Source organism: Taudactylus pleione, unplaced genomic scaffold (genome assembly GCF_031769625.1).
Source record: "Taudactylus pleione unplaced genomic scaffold, aTauple2 ptg000242l, whole genome shotgun sequence".
Lineage (NCBI taxonomy): Eukaryota > Metazoa > Chordata > Amphibia > Anura > Myobatrachidae > Taudactylus > Taudactylus pleione.
The window spans coordinates 12595811-12608975 of NW_028284644.1; positions in this window are offsets into that span (position 1 = coordinate 12595811).

The following is a 13165-nucleotide window of genomic DNA, read 5'->3' on the forward strand; positions in this document are numbered from 1 at the left end:
GAGGTTACTATCGGGCCATTGCATACCAGGCATTCTTTTCTCCTGGCAGCAGCGGATCATACTAACCTACTGGGAAGGGATTTGCTATGTAAGATGGGATGAGTCATAAATTGTACCCCCGATGGTATATTCTTAGATATCCCAGAGAGAGTGGCACATGAGGTGAGGGATATGTTGGACACTCCCCAAAGGTTAATGTATCACTCTACCGGTTCAGGTAAAAATCCATCTCAGGCAGATCAAATGTTATCCCAAATACCAGATTCACTTTGGACCAAGGATAGACAGGACACTGGATTAATGGCAAATGTAGCTCCCGTAATGGTAAATCTAAAAAGTGGTAGGCAAGCTCCAAAAATTCCCCAGTACCCATTAAAACAGGAGATAGAGATAGGGGTTAATCCCATAATTGAGCGATTATTACAACAGGGAATTTTAGTACGTACAGCAAGTGTAGCCAACAGTCCCATCTTTCCTGTGAAAAAGAGTGGTGGGAGGGGTTATAGGCTTGTACAAGACCTTAGAGGGGTTAATAAGGTAGTAGAGAGCCAATTTCCCGTAGTGCCAAATCCAGCTGTCATTCTTATGCAGATCCCACCAAAGGCGATGCATTTCACAGTCATTGACCTCTGCTCTGCTTTCTTCTCTGTACCTCTTCATCCTGACTGTCAGTACCTATTCGCTTTTACATACAGGGGTGTACAATACACATGGACACGATTGCCCCAGGGCTTCATAGACGGCCTCAGCATCTTCTCCCAGGCCTTACACGACTGTTTACAATCTTTTCAACCTGCCAATGGATCTGTTCTAATACAATATGTGGACGATTTATTGTTATGTTCTGATTCGTTTATGTCATGTTTAAATGATAAACTTTTGTTGCTCCATCTCTCGCAAACAGGACACAAGGTTGCTAAGGACAAACTACAGCCATGCCAGTCCAGGGTTAAATACTTGGGACATTGCCTATTCCAGGGGTTACAACATCTGACAAATGACAGAATCCAAGCTATACAAACCATGACACTGCTGCAGAACCAACAGCAAATTCGTACCTTCTTGGGAATGTGTGGATACTGCAGAATGTGGTCCCAGGTTTTTCTAGTCTCTTCCTCAAAGCCCGATTGTGTCATACACACAGAGGAATCAGAGCAGGCTTTCCTTAATCTTAAGGATAGTCTGACAAGAGCACCTGCATTGGGAATATCTGATTATGAAAAACCTTTTGAATTGTATTGTACGAAAGCTAATGGTTGTGCAGCAGGTGTCCTCACACAAAAACATGGTGATGCTGTAGGCCCGTAGCATACTACAGTGCACAATTGGACACTGTGGCAAGATCACTCCCAACGTGTTTAAGAAGTGTAGCAGCAACGGCTCTATTGGTCAGTAAGAGTGAGGATGTGGTATTAGGCCATGATATGATTGTCTATACTCCCCTTCTGTATCTGCTTTACTAAACTCTGCCCAAACAAGATATGTCTCCTCAGCTAGGTTCACAAAATGGGAACTAGCCGTAATAGAACCTGCAAACATCACCATCAAACGGTGCAGTACGTTAAATCCAGCAACGTATTTACCATATGTGCAACAGGATGCACAAAGGGTGGAGAGAGGTGAGTCACTGGCAGAAGGTGAGTTCTGCAGGTATATTGATTCACATGATTGTATGGAATATCGGAATCAGACCTTTACTGCAAGACCTGACATACGGGATACACCTTTAGAAAATGTAGATGTGACATTTTACATGGATGGGAGTTGTCATAGACAAACTGACACTGGAGAGTTATGTACAGGTTATGCTGTGGTAAATGATGAAGAAATAATAGAGGCCGAACCTTTAGGTCCACCTCATTCGGCCCAAGTGGCGGAGCTGGTAGCATAGAGGAGAGCGTGTGAGTTAGCAGAAGGTAAATCTGCTAATATCTACACTGACTCTAGGTATGCCTTCGGAGTGGTACATGATTTTGGTGCTCTATGGCATCTGAGAAATTTTATGACAGCAGCAGGCACACCAATTGCACATTCCAGACATATAAAAGGACTACTGACAGCAATCCAATTGCCTAAGACAGTGGCGGTAATTAAGTGTAAAGCCCATACATTTGAGGATGATCCAGTGTCACTGGGCAACAACAGGGCAGACGAAGCTGCCAAATGGGCAGAAGGGTTAAAAGTAAATGTGCCAATTAACCAAATGATATTTCAAATAATTGATATGCTGAAATTGAGATGCAAAATTTGTGTTCCATCCAGGAAAAGGCAGTCTGAAAGTCCAAGGGATGTGGGCAAGAGTCCTCTGGACTCTGGAGAGATGGACAAGGTAAGCCAGTGGCGGCTCCCAAGGCGTACTACCCAAGCCTGGCTGAGGCAGCGCACGGTCTGACTCATGTGCAAATTGGTGAGAGCATACTGGTGTGCACCGGGTTTTTCTTCTCAAGCAGAAAAGAGAGCAATGTCCTGTCTGACCTGCTTGAGGAAAAACATTGGGAAAACGATCCCTACCGAACCATCCCACATTCCTCCGACCGACGGACCTTTTCAGGTAATACAAATTGATTTAATCCAATTACCACCCTGCAGGAATCTCAAGTATGTATTAGTGTGCACTGATGTATTTTCTAATTGGGTTGAGGCATACCCAGCTGCCACTAATGCTGCTGCGTTTACTGCCAAGAAAATTGTTCAGGAGTTTGTATGCAGATACGGTATCCCTAGAATTATTTTAAGTAATAGGGGTACTCATTACACAGGTGATGTCTTCCAAAACATGTGTAAGTTGATGGGTATTAATACTAGACTTCACACCCCCTACCGACCGCAAGCCAGTGCCAAGGTGGAGAGGATGAACGGTACTATTAAGAATAAATTAAGTAAAATCATGGTGGAAACTGGACTGGGTTGTTCACAGTATCAGGACAACTCCTAGACCCCCTCTCAATCTGTCCCCTTTTGAAATACTCTTTGGTAGACAACCTCATTTGATTATAAGTCCGCATGAAGATTTGAAAAGTAACAACGAGGTTATTATAAGGTATCTTATAACAATGAGTAAACAGTTAAAACAGCAACAGCAGAAACTGAAATTGTTGTCACATGATATGCCTGAAACAAACTGTCATGATGTTGAACCTGGAGAATTTGTTATGATCAGAAATTTCTTGCGTTCAGGTTGTTTGACAGATCGGTGGGAAGGTCCGTATCAGGTGTTGCTGATGAGTACAACTTCATTGAAGGTGGCGGAGAGATACCTGGGTCATTTCCACTCACTGTAAGAGGGTCAACCAACCGGTGGAGAGACAAGACGGAATTGAGGCAGATAACGTAGACCTGTCAATTGCAAGCCTGTTTCGGGAGGTTTAAAGGATACAGTTGAGATACCTGAGCTAAAGAAATTTGTAGATCCTTGTTTTCAGCAATGGATTGGTCTGCTGTGGTTATCTTTATGTTTACTATTCCCAATGTTCTCCCCAATGATGTATATTTTATATGTGGAAGGAAAGCGTATAAGTGGCTCTCTCCGAGTTCCGAAGGTTTGTGTTATCTGGGAAGAGTAGTTCCAGAGGTTATGACCCTTACACATGGTGAAATGCTTGGTATTCATAAAAACACACCATCACCATATCTTCACACACAGTACAATCATAGAGACAAAAGAAATATGATACCTGGTGATGTACATAAAGCCACACAGTTAATTAGTGAAACAACTGGCTTTCAAGTTTTGGAAGCATTGGATCCCACCAGGATTGGTCAGGGTACACTAAATTAATAGATAATATCACCGAGATGTATGATGACACATTTAGATATACAGGTAGGGAGTTGCAATCTTACAAGAAAGAACTCGTGCAGCATAGACTAGTGTTAAATTATTTAACAGCTGTCACTGGAGGGTATTGCGTAACTTTGGCCACCCAATTTGGTGTAAAGTGTTGGACATACATTACAAATAACACTAGTGACCCCAAGGATGTGATAGGCTGGAAGATGGACGAAATTCTACAGCTGAAATGGGAATTCCGGAAGAACCATAATGCTTCAGTGGCTGAAGTAGAGGAGAAGGTAGAGGAATGGGATTCATGCTTGAACCCAGTGAAACGGTTCCCCGGTCTAGGAGAGTGGGTCCAGGAAATGGTTGCTAGTATAGTTAAATTCCTGATCCTCATATTGGTTGTCATCATAGTAATTGGCTTATGTGTCAGGTGTGTTCCTACTGTGTGGAAATATGGAAAATGTAGAAATAAGGTAAACCGAAAGAATGAAATTTTGATGGTGATCAGAAGTAACTATATGAATACTGAGGTAAATGTAGGACTGCATTACAACATTGAACTAGAAGGTACCATCAGATGATGTATAAGATTTAGACATGCATGAAATGTATTATGAAATGTTAGTTTAAAACATCTTAAATAATGTAAGTCCCTATTCCCCTTCAAGACTTCCTTTATAGGATTGGTGCATCCCCACATCTTTCCCATGATCTCCCAAGATCCGCGGTGTGCATATAAGGGTAGTTTTATGTCCCTCCTAGAGACACATTATTGATGGTTTAAGAACCACCTTGTGCCATCCCATAATATAACATTAAATAATATGTCATAGTGTAAAGCTAAACTAAATTTTTAAAATCAGAGTGTGATAGCATGTTGTTTGCTATCAAAGGGTGAACTGTCGAAGCTGGATAATTGGCTGAGACAGAATCTGTTTAAAATTAAATCTGCACGACGCCATTTTGCGAATGGCAACAAGACGCCATTTTGCGACTGGCCGCCCAGTGCCATTTTAGCGAATCTCACACATTATAAGCACATACGGCGATGCTATTATTTAGCGTTGTGCGATTCCCATGCAATAGAAAGATGTTAAAAGTCCTCATTATATAAATACAGTTACTAAAACATATAATATGATCAACCCTGCAAAACACGTACCACGGTGTACTCCACAAACACGTAGTCGCACAACGCTAACTAGCGTCTTTTCTTAATACCCCAATACTTACACACTGCACACTTACATAAAAAGGTTCCCTAGCATTAAGGTTAATATTTAAGGTTTCATTCATTATCAGTAATGTTGTGAAATACATGTTATTTGATATCTAAGGTTTAGTGCATGATAAGCAGACCGTGTTTGGTGTCATTCTAAACCACTGTGTCTTTGCAGATTTCTGGTTCCATCGGTGAAGAAATCCCAACATGTGTCTGCAAATTATGGATCATAGAGAGTTAGGCATTAAAATGTATCCTTTAATGTAGCCAGTTTTAGATTTGTTATGCAGCGGGAAAATGGACCCAAAGAGCTGTTGGAGGCTGGATTGTGTCCATACGAACTGATCTATGAACTATACTGTAACAGAAGAACCAGGAAGAAGAACCAATGGAATCATGCCAACCTGATCTATTGTATTGCCTATCTCTGTAGGGGTATATATGCAGGCTCTCTGAAACTAGAGCTCAGTCATCTTGCTTTGCTGTTGACGGAGGTTTCATCTTTGATACCGGGATCTGAATCCAGAGCACGTGCGTATGTAACGTCTGTACCTTGTGACTGTATAATTTGTTTGTGCTAATTGTAATTTAGATCACAGCATGCACCTATCTGTTTTTATTGTGAATAATAACTTTTGTGCTTTGGAACTACAATCAAAGTCTGAAAGCAATTATTTCTTGTGCGACTCATAACGCTACATAGCGACAATTTTTAGGGTGTATAGATAGGTAGGAATCGATAAATACAAGATTATCGCCTTTTGAACGACTATGTGTGTATACTGTCGGACGTAAAGGCAACATTTCTGTCCTGCTTTCACCCCAACTCCACCCCATCCAGGACCCCCAAACTAGCTTGGGAGTCTGGTCTATAAGAATCTATTGATGACGAGGGATGGACAACCATTAGATCTAGAACTGCAAAAGCTTCCAATAAGGTCACCATTCGGGAAACTTACTTTAAGGTGTACATGATACCATCCAAGCTCCATGCCAAATTCCCATCGATGTCCAGCTTCTGCTGGAGACTGTGGGGCCGTGGGAATATTCATTCATATGTGATGGACATGCCCCATCATTAGTACATACTAGGACCATGTGTGAAACCTGATTTCCTGCATTACTGTCAGTTCCGTGTGCTGATTCAGTGGTGCTCCTGAATGCCACTGTCCCAGAAAACATCAAGACAAACTGATAATCCATGTATTAAATAGCAACTAAGTAACTAATTGCTAAATACTGGAAGAGCCAGGCAGCTCCATCATTAGCAGCTCTTCAAGCACACATTACTTTCAAGGCTTCAAGTTATATGTAATGCGTTATGAGCTTACCAAATAATACAGTGGCTTCGATCAACATAATTTGGTCTCCGTGGTATCAATCTCAATCCCTACCAACTCCCGGTCTCTGCTAAACTAAACTATTCTGATCTCATTGTAATGGCATCCCTCTGGTTATTTTTATTTTAATTTGTCCATTGCTATACCCCGCTATAGTGGTTTCCCTCACCCTCCCCTCATTCTCCATAGTTATTAGCCCCTATTTGTATAAATCTTTTCTTATGTTTGTTGTTTTACAGATGGCACCATTTTGTTTTGGCACAGTTTTTGGCTTTACTACTCTTCTTAGTACCTTTTGTTTAATGTACATACATGTTGTAATTATGTGTATTGGTACTGCCTTTATCTGTATTGGATTTTCTTGCTCTCTATACTGTACATCTTCAATCAAATTAAAAAAACATTTCTTTCAAAATACACAAGTCAATTATTTAAGTTACACTACTGGTTCATTAATATGGGTCATGTGACCCACAACTGCAAATGTAAAACAATAGTACTGACCCATCTTAAAAGGGTTAATAAGAACGCACAGAAAATAAAGCATATGTTTTCCTATTTATTGAAAATAAGGTGAGGAAAATACCTACAATTCTAATTTTATTTATGTTAAGCATTATTCATGAGAATATGGAAGCGGACTCTGCTACAAACACCATATTGACTATGTAAAGCTCAAGAAGATTCCTCATCATTAATAGAAGAAAAATAATAAAATGTATACAGGTTTTACACCAATCAACCTCTGTCTATTTTACTCCTTTGTTTTAGTAATTTACATGACTCAAGCTGAAACAGAAGAACAGTTGAAATTGTTAGAATAGCTGTCAGAGATCTTTTCAGGAGGCTGCTATCTCATATTGTATGCACAAGCTATTCTAGAAAGCTTTCACTAGACTCATCACTCCATAACAGCTTAAAATACATCTGGAATAATTTATCCAAAGTTTGAGTAAACAGTACAGAACATCCCACCACAAAACACATCTGCAATCTAACCATTTAAAATGAGAAAAATACACTGAAGTGCCAAAAGTCATGGGATAGCAGTATGTAAAGGTAATGGTAGGTGGTGTAACCGTACTATGACATCTTGGAAATGCCCAGACCTGCATCAGTTGTAATCTACCATCTCGTGAGTCAGTTTGAACACCGAATAGCTGCTTATGGCAAGGCAACTAAAGTAATCAGGGTTCGAACATGGCATGATAGTGGGTGCGCGATGGATGTGACATTCCGTTTCCGAAGTTGTGGGGACATTAAAGATTCCTCGATCTATGGTGTCACATGTGTACTGGGAATACCTCATGGAAGGCATTACCAGCCACCATAGACAGTGAGTAATCGTGACCAGCGACGTCTGGCCAGTATTGTCCGTGACAGGCAAGCGACACTGGCTCAGATCACATCCACACGCTGCCCCAACCAAATAACCCCCCCCTCTTCCCGCAGCTAAAAGCTAAGGGCGCCCCTGACTTACCTCATTCAGGCTGGCGTCCTTCTGGATTCCGTTGTTGCAATTAAGATAGGCGTAGGTATTTCGATGCCCATCTTAAATCCCATGTCGGACTTTCAGCGTTGGGATTCAGACTGCCGGCATGCCGTCCGCCGGTCTGATAACTACATTCAGTCACAAGAAATGGACAGAAACCGTAATGAAAGCAAATTGTTATTTATGCACTTAGATTTGAATTTCAGCGATAGCAAACAGATTACAGTCCAGGGAGCCCTGTTGTCATCAGACACCTGTGTCAATAGTCAGCTGAAGCTAGATACCATGACTCTGCCTTTGTTCCAGATGAGGCTACTGTGTATCTATGTTAACCAACGTTTATACACCCAATGGGCGGTTGTTCCCTGGTTATTTATACAAAATATGGCTACAAAGAATAATACACAAACTCCTTATCTTGCTGCACAACCACAAACACCGGAACACAAAAGCTGTTTATGCACAATAACTTTCTGAGTATGTCAACGAGTGATCAGTGAATGCTCAGCAATTACATATTAGCATAGTCAGCAAAATTAGTAGATGAAATGTTATGCGACCCTTACAGTTGTTTCTGGTCAAGGACTTCTCAGCAAAACAGTTCCTTACCAAGGACATGCAGAAATTACTCTATTAACCCGATCCCGACAACCACCCACATGCACATTGTGCCCACTATTACCTATATACAAAGTTCTATACATACACTGCATTACACAAATACATATTTATGGCGATTTGGGGAAATCTGGAACACATTTTATTGTTTGAGGTTGGGGGGGGCATGTACAGTCACTGAACAACTTGTAGACTCTATGGGCCTGATTCAGCAAGAATCGCAACTGCTATTATGCACACAATCGGCCAATTGTTGCGATCTGCTCATGTGTATGCATTGCAGTGTGCGTGCACGAACTGGCCACTGCAATCGGAACTGTGAAACATAGGCATGCCAATGCGTTTGAATGCCATTGCAGGGGCGTACATAAATTATCCACTGCGATGGCATACGCAGCTTGAGCTCTCACTGCGTGCGACAAGGTTAGCAATTTCTGGGTAAGGTCTGACCTTGTGCAATTGTGCGTGAGGCTCTGACGTTACTTGATGGTACCGATGGTTTCGCAGTCTTGCAAAGTATTATGGATGTGTGTAAGGGGAAGTGGGCGTCCTTATGTTGGGCTGCAACGGCAGAGCGATTGCAGACATTAGCATATTTTCACAGCGGGACTGCATGCGTAATCTCAGTTGCGATCGCAATAGCGAGCCGTAATGAATTGGGCCAAATGTTCTCCCCTTTATAACCTTTTCTGAGCACCAGAAAGGATAATCACACCAAAGCAGCAATAGGACACATAGCTGCCAAGCAGCCATCGTTGGGTAACGGTGTGAGATTACCTAATGCTGGATACCATCTGAAAATTGTGAGCATTACATGACACTTCTCTTATACCTGTTAAAAACAGAGGGCCTGATTCAGAGCCGGACGCTCTGACCAGAGCGCTTGCTCTGAATCAGGGCCCTCCTACATGAAAATGGAGCGGCCTCTTGGACGCTCACATAGCTGTGGGTGACCACTCAATCAACATCGACAGCACGCCCCCTTTGGTGCGAGACCCGGAGCGACAGCTATCCCGTCGCTAGCCGGGTCTCGCGCATGCGCACGACGGAGCTCCCTCCGTCGTGCGCATGCGCAGTAGGGCACCATCGACCCGCTTGCGAGCGTCCTGCGCTCGCGAGCGGGTCTGAATGACCCCCAGTGTACACTATATCTCACCTGGGGCAGATGTACTAAGCCTTGGAGAGAGATAGAGTACCAACCAATTAGCTCCTAACTGTCATTTTTCAAAGACAGTCTGTAACGTGACAGTTAGGAGTTGAGTGGCTGGTACTTTCTCTCTCTCCAAGGCTTAGTACATCTTCCTTATCGCTTTTCGGTACACTGTCTGTGCAACCAATCAAGTCACATACATTAGAAGATTGGAGAAGCCCTGGAACCACTTTTCTTCCTCACATTTCACTCCTGTCAGGACCACATTGGTCAGTTTGGTAGTCTGCCAAACCTTTGGTGTACCCTCTCTGGCACAGCCTACACCATCTCCTACAATACTTATCTTGTTTAGCCTCGTCAAACTAATCCCTGACCCAACCATTTTATCCTGGAAGCTCCGCCCATTTATTTACAATCAGCCTAAAAGGCTCAGCCGGGCAGTGCGGCTGCCTGCAGGGCTGTAACTTGGGTAAGACGGCTGGCCCACCAGTGATCACCCCCTCTCATCTGCAATGTATAATAGTAGCGGTGTGCCCGGCTCCTTCTCAGCCGGGCGCACCGCTACTAATACACGACAGTGGGCAGCGCGGGAAGGAAGCAATGAGTCGACAGTGACGCACGCCGCAGTGTACTGTGCACTCCAGCAGCAGCATGGGGAAGGGTTCCTCCTCCTCCAGAGAGTCGTGTCAAGGCTGTCATACCTATTGTTCTGCTGCTCGGAGATCTGCTGCTACTCTATTTTGGGGAAAAAATGCCATGGAGGTTAGCCAGCTGCCCCTGCGAAGGGTTAGGATGATACCACCATCCAAGCCTGGGAGCTCCTGGGGTGCAGAAGGGGCACAGATTAAGCATCATGGGCAGTCAAAGAGACTGCAGTGTCAGGGTGGCACTGAGGTACGTAGCACTGACATGCTAATATTGTGTGCTGCCTATGGGGATTTACCAAATGTTTGTCATTTTATGCCAAATGTAATAGCAAAACCTTTTCTTGTGTTACTGAGATGAGTAGTAGTAACCTGTGTGTTGTATAGTGTAGCAGTTATCCTTGACCCATAATCAGTAACTTTACTGATCTAACTATAGTTTGCTTCAGTCTATGTACAAGGGTTTAGGTCATGTTATAGGTATGTCATTTTATCATGTATTCCACAAAATGGCATTAATGGCAATGCAATGCTATGGATAGGTGATAGTGTGTGTCTGCTTTGGGCAGGGCTACAGTGCCTGTAACATGGATGTCAGCATCTTTCCAATGACACTGTATTGTGAAGCTCCGTACACACGGAGCAACTTAACGATCAGACGATCATTGTCTGATCGTCCTGCAACCCTCCAACTACTATAACGACCCGCGATCAACGATTGCAGGTCCCTATAGTTAACAGGCTAACATGGTCGATATCGACCATGTTGGCCTGCATGCACAGGCGATGGTCAATATCTATATCAACCATTCGTGCCCGCGCATCAACCATCGTTTGGTCATTTGAGGGGACCAGAAACAGGACGATATGAACCATAACGATATCGTTCATATCGTCCTGTTTAATCGTACCGTGTGTATGCAGCATTAGGGTTCTGTGAGATATAACTGAGTCTGCTGTTGCATATTGCTTCTTTCATGTGTCTGCATTGCATGTTAATCACATGACAAGTGCCTGTCACATGGGGTTCTGTATCAGACAATCTACCATGTGTTTTCCTATGAAAGATAATGCAATAATCTAGATCAGTGGTTCTCAAACTCGGTCCTCGGGACCCCACACAGTTCACATTTTGCAGGTCACCCAGCAGGTGCACAGGTGCAATCATTACTCACTGACACATTTTAAAAGGTCCACAGGTGGAGCTAATTATTTCACTTGATTCACTGTGGAGACATGGAAAACATGTACTGTTTGGGGTCCTGAGGACAGAGTTTGAGGACCCGTGGTCTAGATCATGGGAGTGTTTTACTAGTAAAGTGCTGTGTATGTACACTGTAACACACTGAGTGATGTGACAAAGCACAGATAGTGTCAGGGCCGTAACTAGGGTGGTGTGACATGTGCCATGGCTGAGGGCATCGCAGGGCAGGGAGCGCTGTTTAATTTAGATTGGGGCTGTCAAATTTCTGTTTATTATCATTCTCACTTGTAGCTTCCTCTTCTTTTATCCCCAGCATCTCCAGGCCTCTATTATCTCTTCCCTGGCCCTTCCCCATGAGGCCATGGCCCTTTTTAGTGTGCACATTTTATGTCCCTATTTAAAATAGGGGGGGAGGGGGACAATGCCCTTACTGGCAAAGGGCACCAAAAAGTCCAGTTACGGCTCTGGCTGCTCTGGAAGGGGGGTGTTGGTGCACATGTGAGTCAGTATTATTCTTAAACTGCCCCCACCCCCTAAAAGTAAAGTCTAGTTCCGCCACTGAACAGACCGGCCGCACCCTTCGCAGCACTACTCGACCCTGAATTTGCTAAACTTTGCTCGCTGCCCTATGGGGCTGCAAGCAAAATTTGGCGAATCAGGGCTGCGGTAAAGTGCGGCCACTGCTGCGATGACTCGCATCGGCGAGATCATCGCGGCTAATAGGATTGACCCCATAGACGTAAGCCTGTATCTGTTTATAACAAGTAGTGAAAAGATACAGTATTTCAACATTTTTAAGCTAAAATAAAGAGAACAAGTAAAGTTTTGCATGAATAAATAAACATTTTCATTCAAAGATTTTATTAATTTTAGTTTTCCGAATAAAAAAAAAAACATCCATTCAAAACCACATTCATTTGGAAAAATATATCCACTAAAATCAGTGCGTTTTATTAAATAAATTGCTTTGATAACACAAATATTTGAGCATACGATTGCAGGGTCCCACAGGCTCTTCACTTACAGCACAGTGTAGAATTGCTGAAGGAATTTTTTAAAACATTCACAACAGCATTTTGGACGTGCCCAAAGCATTCAATAAAGTGGCTCCGTTATTAAAGTGCATTATGTCTGAGCAAACCCAGTCACACAGGGGGTTTATGTGCTCATTAGAAGATGAGATTACAAACTGCTGCACTTTTTCTGATTCAGTAATAATGCTATAAAATTAGGCATCAGCGCTATAGGATCTGGAAGGACACCTCTGTGAGAGATCCCTTGTCAGTGTTTGAAGATCTATCAGCTTAAATTTACATTTAATACTATATCCTATCAATGATAGTCATTTGTCCTAGAAACACATACTTTGCTTTATTACCCATTTCAGTTTTCTAAGTACAGTAAACTTAATTTACTACCTGCAGAAGTTATTGTGCGCATAACAAATATAAGGCTCACTGCATACCTTCATTTTGGAGTTTAGAACAGTTTTTATGAAAATACTCCCTGTGACCCTCTGCAAATGAATATTGTGGATAGAGTGAAAGAGGTCACTAGATTACATACCAAATTACATATGTTTAGGCTAGGTACCACCACCACCACCACCTTGTACTTGTAAAGGAAGTGTAGAAATGATGTCCTTTTTTGGGGAGAAAAAATTCCAATGGTTCATTAAGCACAGAAAACTCTAAGGTACTAAGCCTTGGAGAGA